General features: G+C 40.9%; 1 protein-coding gene across 1 annotated transcript in view; it reads left to right on the top strand.

The window, feature by feature from the left end:
* The window catches only part of F13A1 (coagulation factor XIII A chain), a 269662-nt gene that overhangs the window by 23489 nt on the left and 227378 nt on the right, over nt 1-18795 (top strand). The window lies entirely within an intron of this gene.

Here is an 18795-nt window from a genome sequence, read left to right as displayed (position 1 = left end):
TCACCTCTCCAGCAATGCGGCATCCACAAACTCCCCCACTGATGCTTCTTCCCAGTTTGGGGTTTTCCTCCATCTTGATTGGCTGGGCCAGAATGATTTAACCCTAGTGCATGGGCATGGGAATTCATTCATCTCAGCATGAAGACATCCTAATGCCTGGTACACAAGGGGAGTTCTTTTTTACCCAGCGGGTTGAACGTAAAAAAACCTGACAGATCGCTGAACTGACAAAAGCGATGTTAGTACAGTGATCTCCACTCTGTGCTTTTGTGTTCTGACAGGGGGACCCCCCCCTTTCCCTGCCACAACACACTGATCTGTGTTCACAGTCATTGGCTGCAAGCGCTGCCGCTGATTGGATGCTGGTTTTCCAGCATGCCCATTCAATAAAAGTCAGTCGTTAGACCGGCTTCTATCGGATGGGCTGCAGTACACAAGGCCTTAGGAGTGCGCAATGAATGTGCATCTTGCAAGGAGGAAGTAAAAAAGCTTTCTTACAAAACACGCATATGGGCTGATTTACTAAAACTAGAGAATGCAAAATCTGGTGCAGCTCTGCATAGAAACCAATCAGCTTCCAGTTTTTTTTTTTTGACAAAACTTGATTGAACAAGCTGAAGTTAGAAGCTGATTGGCTACCATGTGCCAGATTTTGCACTCTCCGGTTTTAGTAAACCAACCCCCATAGTATGTCTCTTCTGCAATAATAATTCTTTCTGCTCACAAAAATTAAATTTCAGGGCTAATTTTCACTTTAGGCATCCCATAGATATAGAATGTTTAATAGGCATTTTTTTTTTTACAAACTTCAGTTTATAGGGTAAAATAGAAGTCTGACCTACAACTGCTCTCAGGGGCAATGAAAGACAATGAGAAAATATAGTCTTATACTGTCAAAATAAGCAGTACCAGCAGCATCTGCCTGTGTTACTCGTGTCCTTCCCCCTGCCTTTTCTTTATTCACATGGAGTATTCGTGTCTTTGGCAGTTCCAGCTGTAAGAGTTAGGTGAAAAAAGGGATTCAGAATGTGTTTGCGCAGCCACCTGAGTTTTCCAGGTGACATCATTGACTAAATATGGATATGACCATATTTGGTCAATGACATCACCTGAGAGATCCCACCCATTTGTTTACATACGGCTGTGGGGAGTGGGAACTATCATTCACATCTAGTGAGTGACAAGATTGAACATGTTATAGGATGGAAGATGTTTGTTTTGGTAAATCAGTGGGCATCATTCATCATGATTGAAAAGGATCTGCATTGATGGACAATATAATTGATGATAGATGTACGTTGTTGGCGTGTTTTAGGGTTTTAATTTTTTATAAGCTTAAAGCTACAGTGCAGGCCAGCTGCGCAGAATCATGTATATATACATGATTCTGTTTTTCTGGGTAGGGGGCCCACTCCTGCCGGGCTGGCTGTGCTGCGATTCGTCAAAGCACCAGCCGATCACTGGGTGCTGGCAAATGATTGGCCGCTGGCACCTGGCAATCAGCTCTGATCCTTTCCCGAACACAGCTCTGTGTTCAGTGAGGGGAACTTTTAATTTTTTCCATTCCCTAATAAGCAGGGAATGAAAACAACTAGGTCCCCAGTAAAAGCAGCACATAGTACACACATAAACACTTGTTAGACACATGGGAGAGTGGGTTGAGTGACCCTATTTGATCCGACACCTCATCCCTATTAAATGGATAAGAGCAATAACAGGGAGGTTGGGATTATAGCGGTGCCCAAAACTAAAAGAGATGTACAAATATGATAAAATAGAAATTTGTATTAAATAGAGACAATACTAAAGGGGTTAATTAAAATTATTTGCAGAGTATATGTACAAATTGTTTTACTGGTCAATGATATCCATATACATAAGGTGGTCGGTGACAAGTATCATATCCCTACATGTTTCGCCAACAATGGCTTCTTCAGGGGATTTATACGAACCCCCAGTGTTCAAAACAGCTCTAGTGACAATAAATTCATATACAGATTAGTATTCATATAAATAAATAAAATATTAGATCAAAATATGTCATATATCATGGTTCACATTCCCCTTCTCCCACCAAACTCACCAAAAGAGCCTCAGAGAGCACACACCAGGCCAATCCACAAATTGCGGTGGGGGAGGTTCTGTGCGACCACTGAGGGTATATGGGGACCAGGCTAAGGAAAGACAGCAAGCAATAGAAAAATGATACTATTCATTCTTGGACAAAAACCTATAGTCCAATTATGTGGGCTAACATAGCCTTCCTTATACTTACAGAACTCAGCTATAGGAAAAATGTTTATGCGGGAGTGGCAGGGAGTGAATACAGTTGTAAGATGTAATACTGTCACATATGGCCCACTGTCAAACAGGAATAAGGATTGAGTCAATAGTGCTATAGTTGCTGAAATTGCAACAACACTTGGGAACATAGTTGCAACCAAGCGCACAAAACCCTCCAAAGCTGCAATCATCTAGTATGAGAAATTCCTCAGACATTGATATGCCTGCCCATAAAGGGCAGGTTTCGCATAAACAGTCAGACATAATCCATTCCTGGTTCCAAATAGCTCCATGACAGACCCAAACAGTCAACCACTGGAACAGATAAGGCATTCAAAAGTAAGGCTATGAACATAGATTCCAGAACTGCACATAAGTTGAATCAATCATCAAGAGCTCAGTCATGGAGAATGCAAAGGCAGTCCATAATTACCTTGTGCTGAACAGCACACAAAAACAGTGGTCGCTCCTGCTCACCAGCTGTTGGTGTGCTTATTAGGCAAGCCTCATATACCCCCCACTCGGTTGTTGTCTGACGTCACCGACTGAGCGTGGACAAAATGTGGCCACTACACATGTGCCAGCATGAGCTCTCCGTTCGCCTACACAAACCATGACGTGATGTCAATGATCCAAGATAAGAAAGAGGCCCGGGGCGTCCGTGCGGTTGCACGCAATACCCACCATCCACCCCAGTGGACTGCCCGGAGTAAATCCCATACCTCTCAAATGATAGAGGAGAGGAGGAGAAAAGACAAAAATGGGGAAGATGTATATGTACCCTCATATACTGGTGAACCTTCCAGTGAGTGCCCAACATCAATGAGAACCATGATATTATGGGAAAAATACAACTTACAATTAGAGATACAAAAAAAGTATTTAAAGTTATACATCAGAAAATACTCATTCCTTGAATAAAAACAGTTTACAGTTTAGAATTGCATTAGACATTTGTACAACATAGTGTAATGTCTAAATACTTCATTATAATTCAAACAGTAACAGTGATCACCTAGGCAAAATAAATGGAAAGGTACTGGTATACACCAGATAGGAAGGAGGGAAAGAGATATATGTGAATAAACATATAATCTATATCTCTACATCAATCTTCTATATCAAATATGTATGAAAAAGCATAAAACATAGGATAAATCCAATCTATACTCATAAAAATGATTTAAAGCTTATAAAGCTTATAAAGCTGAAAGCTTTAAGGCTAATGTATAAAGTCCTCTAGGACAGCCCCCCATGAGGCTGATCATATCCCCTCTATCATACAGAACTTTAGTCCAGATGAACTTCAAGCCATTGACGATCTGGTGGACCTGTGGGAGGAGGGCCACACCGGAGATGACGTGCCCCTGGTCCCCCCCACGGGTGGCGTTGTTGTTCCTGGTGTCGCCTTCCCCCCACCTCTGTCCTTCAGACCTAAGTCAAGGTTCTTTCCAATGCTTAGCAACAACCCTAACATCTGGGCGTTTGTTCAGCAGACTACCAAAGAGATTGAAAAATGGATTTTGGCAACATACAGGCCAATAACCTATCTATAAGACACAAGCAGGCACTTCAATCTCTCCAGAATAATTCTCATATTGTGGTCAAACCGGCCGATAAAGGAGGAAATGTAGTTATCATTAATGTTGATAATTATGAACTCATATGTAGGGATATCCTTAACAACAAGGAATGCTATTGACCCATTTCTAGAAGTGTAATTGAGCATTTCAATCAGGAATATTACTCTATAATCTCGAGAGCCTATCAAAGAGGGCTTATTGATAAAAACACCTGGAACTACTTAAACACTAAAGAAACAAGGATTCCCACCTTTTATGCGCTGCTTAAAGTGCATAAGTCATTAATCAATCCTCCTGGTCATTCGATCATGTCGGGCTGCCAGAGCTTAACTAAGAATGCAAGTTTCCTTGTAGATAAGTATCTTTGCCCTCATGTAACTTCTTTATTTTCATACATTAAGCATGCCATTGATCTTCTTCAAACCCTTGAGGGTATGCAAGTCCCCAAAAACACATGGCTTGTGGCTATAGACATCAAAAGTCTTTACAATCATATTCCACACATTAGGGGAATCGAAATGATAAAAAATCAGCTGAAAGAAAGGGGACCAATAGCAGATCAATACAACCAGTTCATTGTGGAATTGCTCAAGTTCAACCTTACCCGTAACACCTTCATGTTTGGCTCCTCCCATTTCTTCCAGGTGCAGGGGGTTGCGATGGGGACACATTGCGCCTCATCGTATGCCAACCTGTACCTGGGGGGATGGGAGAGGGAATTATTTGCATGTGAAGACTTGCCAAACCTTTTGCAACATGTCATTTAATGGCATAGATATAGTGACAATGTTTTGTTGTTTTGGTCTGGTACTAGGGACATGCTTTCGCAATTTATGGATAGTATATCTGCCAACAGTTTAAATCTTAAATTTACTATGGACTGTGACAAACACAAAATTTGCTTCCTGGATTTGGAGATTTCCATTGACGGCAAGGGACTTTTATGCTCCTCGCTGTATCGGAAACCATCCACAGAAAACACTATTTTACATGCCACTAGTGCACACCCCAAGCCATTGTTAAAAAGCATCCCATACAGTCAATATATAAAACTTAGAAAAATTGCACTTTGGACAGTGATTTTGGACAGAGCAGCTAAAGAATTACACACTAGATTAAAAGGTAGGGGGTATAGTCATACCCTTCTGAAAAAGCCTTCAAGCAAGAAAGAAGGAGTTTAATTTTCTCTGAGAAGTCCCGAAGTGATGAACAATCAGTAAGAGTAATCACCCAATACTCAAGACAACACACTCAGTTGCGAGATGTACTAACAAAATTTTGGCCGTTGTTAACGGCAGACACTACTGTGAATAAGTATATCAATCTTTATCCTGAGATTACGTATAGACGAGCACCATCTCATAGGGATTGATTGGCCAGGAGCCACTTTTCCCCTGTGGCCCATGACCACTCATCCCACACAGGTACATTTGCCTGTGGGAGATGTGATACTTGTCGTTTTATTTTAAATGGCCATGAGGTTATTCTTCCCGATGGCCAAACTCACGTTGTTGCACATAGAGTCACATGCCAAACAGTGGGAGTGGTGTAACTAGCCAAATACCTATGTGGATGTTTTTATGTAGGTAAGACTAAACGTTCTTTTTTCAAGCGTATAAAAGATCATACAACTCCAATCTCCAAACGTCTCATGAATACTGCCATTAGCCGACACGTGGGGTTGCAACACAATTTTAATATCAACATGATTAAGTTCACGGCTCTTGAACATGTACCTGCACATGCGAGGGGTGGCAGAGAGTATTGATTGTACCTTGCTATAATTAAAAACCCGGTGGATCTATACTTTGGATGCCACCACGCACCCAGGATTAAATGAATATATAAGCTTTAAATCATTTTTATAAGTATAGATAGGATTTATCCTATGTTTTATGCTTTTTTGTACATATTTAATATAGAAGATTAATGTAGAGATATAGATTTTACGTTTATTCACATATATCTCTTTCCCTCTTTCCTATCTGGTGTATACCAGTACCTTTCCATTTATTTTGCCTAGGTGATCACTGTTACTGTTTGAATTATAATGAAGTATTTAGACATTACACCATGTTATACAAATGTCTGATGCAATTCTAAACTGTAAACTGTTTTTAATGAAAGAATGAGTATTTTTTGATGTATAACTTTAGATAAGTTTTTTTGTATCTCTGTCTAATTGTAAGTTGTATTTTTCCATAATATCATGGTTCTCATTGATGTTGTGCACCCATTTTTGTCTTTTCTCCCCCCTCCTGTATCATTTGAGAGGTATGGTATTCACTTCGGGCTGTCCACTGCAGTGGATGGTGGGTATTGCGTGCAACCATACGGACGCCCTGGGTAAAAAAGTAAAAGTAAAGTAAAAAAAAAAAAAAATTTTTTTCTTTTCGAAATTGCCTGTCTTTTTTTGTTTATATGAAATATAAAATAAAAAACCCCAAAGGTGATCAAATATAACCAAAAGAAAGCTCTATTTGTGTGAAAAAATGCTATAAATTTTGTTTGAGTACAGCATTGCATGACTGCGCAATTGTCTGTTAATGTAGTGCAGTGCTGCATAACAAAAAATGGCCTGGTCATGAAGAGAGTAAAACCTTCCAGAGCTGAAGTGGTTAATAAAGAATGTATCAAAATGTGTGTTAATTTACGATTTTGGATTTTCGGTTAATGAATAGGGGTACATACTACATGTTTTGTTTACAGTAGATTTCTAGTTAAGACCTGCTAATGTTTATTTTTGTTTTTAACATTTCTTAGTACTTATTATAAAAATTTAAGATTTTCCAGTGGTTCATTAACCTCCCTGGCGCTAATCCTGAGTGTGACTCGGGGTGAATTTCTCACACTCGGGATTGCATTGCAGGATCTGGGCAAAGTTACTTACCTTGTCCCCAGAATCCTGCGATGTCTACCCGCTGTGTCCGCGGACTGTGTACTTTGCTCAATTCATCACTGTGCCGGGCTCCGTTCCCTGCGAGCGGTGCGACACATGCGAGCAAAGCCTGGCGGCAAATTCAAAATAGTGAAAAATACATAACACATACAGTACACTGTAATCTGTAAGATTACATTACTGTATCAAATCATTTCACCTCCCTTTTGACCCTAATGCTTTGTCCAGTGCCCTGCATGCACTTTTATATTACCCTGTTTCCCCGAAAATAAGACCTAGCGTGATTGTCGGTGATGGCTGCAATATAAGTCCTACCCTCCAAATAAGCCCTAGTTAAAGTCCTTGTAGGTCTTATTTTCAGGGTAGGGCTTATTTTCGGGGAAACAGGGTAGGGCTTATTTGGGGGGGGGTAGGGCTTATATTGCAGCCATCACCGACAATCACACTAGGTCTTATTTTTGGGGAAACAGGGTTTATATACTGTTCTTTCTGCCTGTAAACTTGAGATTGTCCATGGCAACCAAAAAGTGTTCCTTTACGTCAAAAGTGGTTTTAGACCAGAAAACAGCGATAGTAAATAGCAACACTTGCAGAATTGAGTGATAGTGATTTGTGGGGAAATTCATCATCAAACACTGAAAGGGACGAGAGCGACAATTCTGCAAATGAGCAAATTTCAACGTTTTTGATTTGATTACATTATTGAATGAAATTTATTATTATTATTATATTATTTTTTATAATTATTTATAGTTATTTATTATATTATAATTTATGATTTCGTGTTTCAAACTTTATTATACCCAGGATGTCTACTAGACTGCCTACTTGGACAGATTTAAGTGAGTTATTCCTAAGAATTAAAGGCCTACAATGTAAAATGTCAAATTTCCATCCAAAACAATGTACCGCTTTGAGCTTCAAAAATCTGACATAATCATACCGCTAGGGAGGTTAACTGATCCCTTGACACTACATTTTAAACATAATGCATTCCAGTGCACAGTTGAAAAAAAATGCAAGAAATGAATTGGTCACAATAAAAAATAACAGACACTGTTTCCAGCTGCAGTTTCTTTTATGAAATTATTTATATACTTAAAGCGGAGCTCCACCCAAAAGGGGAAGCTCTGTTTCTCTGTCTCCTCCCCCCCTCCTCTCCCCTCCCCTCCAGTGTCACATTTGGCACCTTGTGGGGGGAGCAGGTACCTGGTTTTAACCAATACTCGTTCCCACTTCCTGCTGAGTTTGTCGTGGCAAACTCAGCCGAAAGTTCAGCCCTCGCCGCAGCCAGCCCATTGAGAAAGCGCAATTCGCAGTAGGAAGCTGGCTCATTGAGAAAGCGCAATGCGCAGTAGGAAGCCGGCTCATTGAGAAAGCGCAATGCGCAATAGGAAGCCGGCTCATTGAGATTCGTGCATGCGCAGTAGGAAACCAGCTGTAAAGAAGCTCCAACGAGCAGGGCCCTCTGATTCCTACTGTATTAAATTGTATTGAATTTGTACTGTCTACCCTCAAGTTGTAAAGCGCTGTTGGTGCTATATAAATTCTGTATAATAATAATAATAATAAAGCTGCAAGGCTTCACTGCCAGTTTCCCTTACCCAAGAAGGCAGCGCCAGCACCTAGAGACGATTCAAGAATTGGCTTGGGTGAGGACACCGTGGGATCCCTGGACAGGTAAGTGCCCTAAAAGTAAAAGTAAGCAGCTACAGGATTCGTAGCTGCTGATCTTTATTTTTTTGGTGGGGGCATCATTTGTAGAATTCATTGTGGTCCATGCAATGTAGGCCAGGGTGTGTCCGCGGCCTACATTCTTTGTGCTGAAGAGTGTCCCTGTTATCTTAGAAAGTTTTGAAGTATGGTCTTCAAAGTTACAGGTTGCTGTTATGACATGTTCTGCCCTTGAACATTAGAATGATTTATCATTGATATTCCATAATTTACTGAGATTCGAGCTAAAGCTGTTGATTTACTTTCATTGCAAGACTGTTTTGTTCTTTTGACACATGTATTATTATTGCTAGCCTGACCTCTTGTATATTGTGTTATTCTTAAACACCCAAAGCATGTTATCATAAATCTGCAAACGACAGATTTCGTTTCAGCAGGTACATTACATCTAATCAAAAGCAATTATACTGTCTCCAGTACAGAGCTGTCATATACTGAATTGCAAAATCCATATTATAAATTATGTTTAATATTAGGCACTACGCATTTTCAGTTTTAAAGTAAGTTATATAAGTAACCAAAGCAAACAACAATTTATAATAGATAAAGGTTATAATTTTACTAGATATGAAAGTCATTAGGGCAAGTATGTGTTAGATCTGCTAATGCAGCCATCTATCTCTCCTCTAGAAGCAAGATTCTAGGAATATCCGTAAATAATACAAGTGCTGATGCACTTATGCCATGTGCTAATGGTATAAACAGTATCTGCATAAATCTGAAGGACAGAACAACATACCACAATAGGATTATGAAGAAGATATGTATTAGCTAAGCAACATAAAAATCATTAGAAACCACTTTACTCCCTGGTATTTGCCTAGGATACAAAGGGCTTTTACAAATAGGGAGAATTCCCTGCAAGTTCTTGTGGCTCAGGCACTACTTTGTAATAGTATTCCTCATTAATGCTCTCCTTATAACTCTATCAATGCTGACCAACCCCACTACATCCAAATTTTCTAAAGAAGCCTCTACTGCTCTACAATACAGCAACATTTAGCAGACTTCAATTCTATATGATGAAATAAAGGAGACATGAAGCTGAATTATCCCAGTGAAATGGGCCATGCTGGCTGGCCTGTACATGAGCAATGTTCAAAGTATCATCTGTGATTTACACATTATACTGTACTTTTTGTAGCTATTTCTGCCTTTTCACCATACAAATTTAATTCAAGAAACGGTATCTTCATTATAATTTTGCTTTATTTGGTGACTTCAGCTCTAAAATGTTTAGGCCAATAGTAGTTATAAAATATTGAATGTGGTGTTCTTAGTATCATTTGCTGCCATTTATTTTGTTGGAAGAAATAGAAAAAAGGGTGCTGCTTGCTTACAACTTTTACGGTTTTGTTGACATGTATGAGATTAAATTGAATATATATCAAAGCAGTTATCTCGCCCTCATCAGTACACTGCAAAGACTGGTCTAAACAATGACTATGGTTCAAAAGGCCACATATGTAGTGAGTTACAAGTTGTATTTTGACCCTTGCTGAGATAGCCATCCCATGTATTGCCTCCAGGGTATTCTAAGTCAAAGAAGCTTGACTTAGAAGCCAAGGCTGAAAAGTTTGTAAGCTTGCACAATGCTTATAAAAAATACACCAAAGACGTGTGGACTTTAATTGATTTGCAGGAACACTGTAATTCCCAGTTAACATACATACTTTTAAATATAATAACATTAACCTACAAATGCCTTTACGGTTATCATCGATGGGATAAAATTAAATCTGGATGTGTAGATCAACCACAAATAAAAATAAACACTTTCTACATAGAAGATGGTAAAAGACTAGCTCAAGGGGATTTCTACCCAACCCCAAGCAAAAATAAAAAAGCAAGCAATTGTCAGGAACTAATGTATGCACTGGTGACACAATATTTTTATTCAGTCTGCCGAGGCTGATTAGGCTTCACCTTTGAATATTGTTTTATCCAAATTTTCTTCAGCTCTCAGAATTTTGGACTATATGTTGCAAGGTCCTTTGAAAGTTTGGAAATGCGTACCCTTCAATTCTTTTCAACACTTGAATTCAAATTCTCCATCACATGTTCTCCTTGCGTTAATGATATTAGTTTATGAATCTCACAACATGCATGCAGAAAATATAGTCCCAGTGCTATACATGCTGTAATAAGCCTACATGGTTAAATACAATAGCAGGAGGGAGTATGGGTTGAAGGTGTTTTTTCACTTCCATATATATGTCACAGGCATCACTAGATGGTGAACCGCAGTCCGCACATGGACCATGTGACAGTCCTATATTAGGTGTCATTATATGGGGTGGACAGCATGTTTGCACAAGGAACGAGTGACAGTCCCGTCTGGACCACCGCCACGCCACTTAGCAGCCTGAATGGACTCCTCTCCTGCTGCTGCTGCTGTTCAACACACAGCAGGGAGGAGGGCTGGAAGCATGGCGGGCTGGGCTCCTCTACTGTATGTATGTACTTGCCTGCCTGCCGCTGCTGCTGCTGTTAAACTTATAGCTGAGAAATGGGTTCTGCCCAACCTTTCAAATAACAAGTGGATGATGGTTTGGTAGAATGTGAGGTGGTCACCAGAAGAATTGGTGGTCACAAGAAGAATTGGGCAGTTCCCACCTTCAGGGATGACCTTCCACGCCCCCTGTCCTCTTCCCTGCTGTGAGCTTGACAGCAGCAGTGGCAGCATGCAGGCAAGTACATACATACAGAAGAGGTATCCAGCCTGCCATGTCCACCGCCCTCTTCCTTGCTGTGTTAAGGTATGACTGTGAAGTGGGAAAAAGCTGTAACTATAGTCATGACTGTGGTTTAATGGGGAGCCATGTTTGGGGGCAGCTGTGATGTGAGGGGGCTGTGATGTAAGAGGAAGAGCTGCAATATGGGGAGGCTGTGATGTGAGGGGGGAGCTGTGATATGGGGGGCTGTGATGTGAGGGGGGAGCTGTGATATGGGAGCTGGGTTGTGATTGCAAGAGGGACTGTTGATTAAGGGGGATTTGTTATTGCAAGGGGGCTGTGATGTGAGGGTGGAGATTGTAATGTGAGGAGGAGGGCTGTGATGGGAGGGGGAAATCTGTGTAGTGAGGTGTTGTGATTGAAAGAGGGACTATATGTGAGGAGGGGGGACTGCGATGTGAGGAGAAGGCCTCTGTTTGCTAATGGGGCTGTGATGTGAGGTGGGGGGTTGTGATTGCAAGAAGGACTGTGATGTGAGGAATGGGGGGCTGTGATTGCAAAGGGGACTGTGATGTGAGGAGGGCGGGGAACTGTGATTGCAAAGGGAACTGTGATGTGAGTGGGGAGAAGGGGTGGTACTTGCATGGGGGCTGTGATGTGAGGAGGGCGGGGGAGCTGTGATTACGAGGGGGACTGTGATGTGAGGAAGGGAGACCTGTGACTTGAGGGGGGACTTGAGGGGGGTCTTTGATTGAAAGGAGACTGTGATCTTGGGATGGCTGTGATGTGAGAAGGGGGATCTGTGATTGCAAGGGGGACTATGTTGTGAAAAGAGGGTCTGTGATATGAAAGGGGGTTGTGATGTGAAGGGGGGGCACTTATGTAAAGGGGGCCGTGATATAAGAAGGGAAGTTAGGGCTGTGATGTCAAGGACCTGAGTCGTAAAACATAAATAAGATTTGGTCCTCTGCAGAAAGAAAATGACTGGACCTCCGTGAATTTTAATTCAGTACCCCTGGTCTATACTTTTAAACCTGTTGTAATAAATATCTATTTTTTGTAATTAATTCTGTTTTGTTTATACTTATTTATAAAGAGGAACTGAACTGGCAATTTGTATCCAAAAAAGTCAAAGAGAGGGCAAAAGAGCAGTTACCAGAAGCCTGTAGACTCCTGGTGGCCGATCTTTCCCATTTGCTGATTTACCATGCCTTGTTGTGCACTGTGTATCTGTGTGGAGATGCCATCTTAGTAGTAATTAGATATGTTTGTGCTTAAAGGGGTTGTAAAGGTAAAAATTTTTTCACCTTAATGCATTCTATGCATTAAGGTGAAAAAACTTTTGACAGTACCGCCGCCCCCAGGCCCCCCGTTTTACTTACCTGACGCCTCGAATCTTCGCTCCTCGTCCTCGTCAGCTTCATTGCAGCTCAGCCTGGTCGCTGATTGGCTGCAGTGGATGGATTGAAAGCAGCGCAGCCATTGGCTCGCGCTGCTGTCAATCACATCCGATGACGCGGCGCGCCGGGGGGCGGGGCCGAGTGATACAGCGAGCGGCTATAGCCGCCGGCTGTATCACAGGAGCGCGCCCGCAAGCACTCACCACCGTGCGAGGGAGCTCGCATGAAGGTGGTAAATGCTTGCGGGGAGGAGCTGAAACAGCCGCCGAGGGACCCCAGAAGACCAGGTTCGGGGCCACTCTGTGCAGAACGAGCTGCACAGTGAAGGTAAGTATAACATGTTTGTTATTTTAAAAAAAAAAAAAATAACTTTACAACCCCTTTAAAGGGGTTGTAAACCCTCGTGTTTTTTTCAATTTAATGCATCCTATGCATTAAGGTGAAAAAAGACCTGGCAGTGACCGGCCCCCCAGCCCCCCGTTTTACTTACCTGAACCCCTGTTCTACCTATTTCTGTCAGCGGAGACGTGCCCTCCCACTCTCCACAGGGTCCCGGCTCTTGATTGGATAGATAGATAGAATCGCAGCCATTGGTTCCTAATGTTGTCAATCAAATACAATGACGCGAGCGCCAGGAGGCAGGGCCAAGTCTATGGATGCAAATGCAGGACCCAGGCGCATGCCCGCAAGGTAACTCCCCGGGAGTGCGCTTCTCGTAGGGGGTTAACTGATGTGGGGAGGAGCCGCAAGAGCCACCAGGGGACCCCAGAAAACGTGGATTGGGGCCACTCTGTGGAAAACGAGCTGCACAGTGGAGGTAAGTATGATATGTTTGTTATTTAAAAAAAAAAAAAAACGAACCCTTACTGCCGGTTCACACGGGGGCAACACGACTTGCAGGCCGACTCACAAAGGCAACCTGCACACGACTTCAGCGGCGACTTGCAAAACGACTTCTGTATAGAAGTCTATGCAAGTCGCCCCAAAAGTGGTACAGGAACCTTTTTCTAAGTCGGAGCGACTTGAGTCGCTCCTGTTAGAACGGTTCCATAGTACAGAATGGGACGCGACTTGTCAGGCGGCTAAGTCGCATGACAAGTCGCCCCTGTGTGAACCGGGGCTTACAATCACTTTAGGTCCAAATAGCTTTACACGTGTATAACTCATCAGGTGCTGTCTGACCACATAAACACAAAAAAAAATCTTAATCAACCCTACACACACAACTATACTTGTTTATAAACGTCTAGCACACTTTGCATAAAAACAGGTATTTTTAGATTGCAATACATGTTCAAGCTCGCCAACTGTATCAAAGTAATCCCTCTCTGGCCAGTCCCTACACTACTACACTAATTTGAAAATTTGCAAAACGCAAATTACTTACTTGCTTATAGCATACTTCAGTGGCTATAGTGTCAATATGAGGCAGATAAGACACAGTTGTAGGAAAGATAAAGACTGAAGTCTGGTCACTGACCTACACTACACAGCCGGAGCCAATCAGTGGGTCCGGCTGACGCGATGTCCACCGGGACCTGCCGATCGTTGACAGGAGAGGCAGAACGGCGGTCTGCCTATGTAAACAAGGCAGACCGCCGTTCTGTCAGAAAGGAAGATGGAGATCTTGTGTTTCTGCTAAGCAGAAAAATGGATCTCTGTCTTCCCCCAGTTGAGCCATTCCCCACACAGTTAGAAAGCACTACCTAGGAGCAAACTTAACCCTTTGATCTCCCCTGATGTTAACACCTTCCCTGCCAGTGTCATTAGTACAGTGAGAGTGCATTTTTTTTAGCACTGATTACTGTATTAGTGTCACTGGTCCCCAAAAAGTGTCACTTAGTGTCCAATTTGCCCGCCGCAATGTCGCAGTCCTGCTAAAAATCACTGGTCGCCGCCATTGCTAGTAAAAACATTTATAAAAAAAAAAAAATCATAAATCTATCCCATAGATTGTGAACGCTATAACTTTTGCGCAAACCAATCAATTTACTCTTATTAGGATTTTTTTTTTTTTTTTTACCAAAAATATGAAGCAGACTACATATTGGCCTAAACTGATTAATAAATTTGATTTTTTCCATTTTTTTATTGGGTATGTTTTATAGCAGAGAGTAAAAATATTGTTTTTTTCAAAATGTTCATTTTTTTGTTGTTTATAGCACAAAAAAATAAAATACGCAGAGGTGATGAAATACCACCAAAAAAAAAAGCTCTATTTGTGGGAAAAAATTACAGAAATTTTATTTGCATACAGTGTTGCATTTTAGCTAAACCTTCCAGGGCTTAAGTGTTTAAAAAGGCAAATATAATTTTTTTGAGTTCAGATGCACTTTATCTGCCCTAGAAATGCATGCATGTGAACATTTTGTAGCTGAACAGTTGTTGTTTTACTGCTTAAGATGTTATTTTTACTTTTCCTGTAACTGTTGCAAATTTTATTGAATGAATTTGACTAACCATAGTACAAGCACACAAAACAGGGCATGTAGTATTGGAACAAAATTAATACTATTTCATCAATATTTTAGTTTTACTGTTTTTAGCATTTTAAATTAATGCTGATGGGATTCTAAATGCTTCACTGATTTTTTTCAGCAGCTTTGCCTTGTGCTTAATAATAAATGAAATGGTTCTCAAGCCTTCAGCTTGACACAGTATTTATCTGAGTTTAATTCTCCAATATTCCTAGGCTTACTCGTAGGTTCCTGGATTATGATGTGGTGTGCTCTGTAAACAATTCATAAAAAGTGGTTTAGGAGTGTCTGCTCAGTTCAAAATAAAAAACTGGTACTTCACTTGTGTGGTTTGAGAGCCCATCCACCCATCCTCTGCCAGTTTCCATGTACATGGTGCACTCTTTGGATCTGCAGGCTTGTAGATATTTTAAGTTTCTCTGTTGCTGTGAACCTGCAAAAAAAAAGTTATTCATTTCCTATTCTTTATATCTGGTCTCTTTTTACAGCTCTATTATGATTGTTTAATTCCACACAGAATATTTAGCATTAATTATGTTGAATAACACAATTAAAATGATAATAAAATCAGTTGAAACAATGAATAGTTGGAAATTCCAACGGGGACTGCTCTGAATTATTGCTTAAAGGAAATCTGTCATGAAAGAAATCTGGACGCTAAATTTGTGGACCTTTCCTATTAACCACTTCAGCCCCAGAAGCATTTGCCCCCTTTTTTGCTATACGGCACTGCGTCGCTTTAACTAACATTTGCGCGGTACCCAAACAAAATTTATGTCCTTTTTCCCCCACAAATAGAGCTTTCTTTTGGTGGTATTTGATCACCTCTGCATTTTTTAGTTTTTGCGCTATAAACAAAAAAAGAGCGTCAATTTTGAAAAAAACACAATATTTTGTAATTTTTGCGATAATAAATATCCAAAATTAAAAAAAAAATAAAAACAAATTTTTTTCCTCGGTTTAAGCCACTAAACTAAACTACTAGTAATGGCGGTGATCTGCGATTTTTATCAGGATTTATTAGGACATTGCGGCAGATAGATCAGACACCTTTGACACTATTTTGGGATTATTGACATTTATACAGCGATCAGAGCTAAAAATAGCCATTGATTACTGTAAAAATGTCACTGGCAGGGAAGGGGTTAACACTAGGGGGCGCTCAAGGGGTTAACTGTGTTCCCTAGGTGTGTTCTAACTGTAGGGGGGATGGGACTGTCTAGGGGTGGAGACTGATCGGTGTTCATACTTTGTATGAACACACGATCTGTCTCCTCCCCCATGAGAGAATCGGGATTTGTGTGTTTACACAAGCGATCGCGGGTGCCCGGTGGGCACGTGCATCGGCTCTGGGGACACACGCACATGCACCTGCTGTGACATCTTAAAGGAGCGACGTACAGCTATGGCGATTTGCACAGCCGTGCCAACCTGCCGCAGTACAACTGCGGTGGCTGGTCAGCTAGTGGTTAAAATGCCAGTTACCTGGCCTTCATGCTGACCCTAGTGTTCCAATAGGGCAAATAGACTGTTTACTTTGCAAGGGAATTTTATGCAGATTTTAGTAAATGGGGTTTAGCTCTGCTAACGTCTGTCATCCAATAATGCGCATGAAAAAAAATGCTTTTGTTTTATTTTTCTTGCACATTATTGGGTATTCTTTTCAAACTGAAATTCACATTAAATAAGCTCTGGGGAAAATTTCCGTTCTGATTGTAAGTTCTTTTGCACAGTGTGCAGCTTATTTCCCTTAGAAAATCAACCCTTTTGAGTCACTCACCAGAAACAAATATGGAGAAAAAGACTTTTGAATTTGTCTGACTTTCTTGATTTGCATATTTGTTATGCATCATTGGCCTGAAAAGTAGTTGCGAGGAGATCAGGATAACCACTAGACATGTGCACACTGAAATATTTTGTTTCGGAATTTCGTTTTCATCCAAAAAATAAATTTATTCAGTTACTCCCGAAATTCGTTTTTATTTATTTTGTTTCGTTATAAAATGCATTCGTCCGAAAATCCGAAATAATTAAGGTTGAATCTGTCATTGAAGGCTTATGGTGTCTGTCGAATGTTCTAAGAAGATTCGACGGAGCAGCTAAACTGTACAACGCCGCAATCGTACATTTCCGGTCGAATGTTCCGCCTACAAGCTATAGTAGAATACTAATGTTGTATGACACTAGTAATGCCCTGTACACACGGTCGGACATTGATCGGACATTCCGACAACAAAATCCATGGATTTTTTCTGACGGATGTTGGCTCAAACTTGTCTTGCATACACACGGTCGCACAAAGTTGTCGGAAAATCCAATCGTTCTAAACGCGGTGACGATAAAACACGTACGTCGGGACTATAAACGGGGCAGTAGCCAATAGCTTTCGTCTCTTAATTTATTCTGAGCATGCGTGGCACTTTGTGCATCGGATTTGTGTACACACGATCGGAATTTCCGACAACGGATTTTGTTTTCGGAAAATTTTATAGCAAGCCCTCAAACTGTGTGTCAGAAATTCCGATGGAAAATGTGTGATGGAGCCCACACACGTTCGGAATTTCCGACAACAAGGTCCTATCACACACTGTACACGTGTGTACAGGGCATAACAATTATGTTTATTAATTATTATTACTAGTCAACCAACATTAGAATTCTTCTATAGCCTATGGGCGGAGCATTAGACCATAAATGTCCGCTCGCGGCGACTGCTTCGTCGAATCTTCATGTCAAATCTTTTCTCTCTATGTCGAATAATCTTGGACTAATAGAGTTAGGTTAGGCACATTCGACCTTTTTTGCTATTGTCTCTATAATGTTGAATCTTTTCTCTCTATGTCGAATCTTTTCTCTCTATGTAGAATAATCTTGGACTAATAGAGCTAAGGTTAGGCACATTAGACTACAGGTTCGGTGGACGCAGATCCCCATTGTCAAGGTCATGTTGAATCTCCTATCTATATCGAACTGTGGTCGCAACGAAAACGAAAATAAAGCATTTGTTTACGTCGGATCTTTCGGTTTTCGGATTCTGCACGTTTGTTATCGTTTGTTAAAACGCTAATGAAAATGCCTGAAATTCGGACGAAAATGCATTCGGACAAAAATGAATGCACATGTCTAATAACCACCAAAGGCAAACCATCTTTAAAAAGATATATGATATACAGAAACATACAGGTTGAACTGGATAGACTAGTGTCTTTATTCAACCTTACCATCTATATATACTGTAGCCTTCTATAATTGAAGAGAACTACTGTAGAAGCCCTAGCCAATCATTCAAACTTAGTCATGTATTGATTTGCCACTATCATAACCATTTTCATATAACTGAATTTATACACAGAAACACTGATTGACAAATAGTGAGTAGGGATAAGCCTGATGTTCGAGTCGAACATAAGTTCAACTCGAACATCGGGTGTTCGCCTGTTCACCGCAAAGCGAACAATTTGGGGTGTTCGCGGCAAATTCGAAAGCCGCGGAACACCCTTTAAAAGTCTATGGTAGAAATCAAAAGTGCTAATTTTAAAGACTTATCAGCATGGTATTGCACCAAAAGTGTTTGGGGACCTGGGTCCTGCCCCAGGGGACATGTATCAATGCGAAAAAAAGTTTTAAAAGCGGCTTTTTTTTCGGGAGCAGTGATTTTAATAATGCCTAAAGTGAAACAATAAAAGTGAAATATTCCTTTAAATTTCATACCTGGGGGGTGTCTATAGTATGCCTGTAAAGGGG

This window comes from Aquarana catesbeiana, linkage group LG05, assembly GCF_042186555.1.
Source record: "Aquarana catesbeiana isolate 2022-GZ linkage group LG05, ASM4218655v1, whole genome shotgun sequence".
In the NCBI taxonomy this organism is placed as follows: domain Eukaryota; kingdom Metazoa; phylum Chordata; class Amphibia; order Anura; family Ranidae; genus Aquarana; species Aquarana catesbeiana.
The sequence above is the reverse complement of the archived record's forward strand: the minus strand, read 5'-3'. Positions and strand labels throughout refer to the sequence as shown.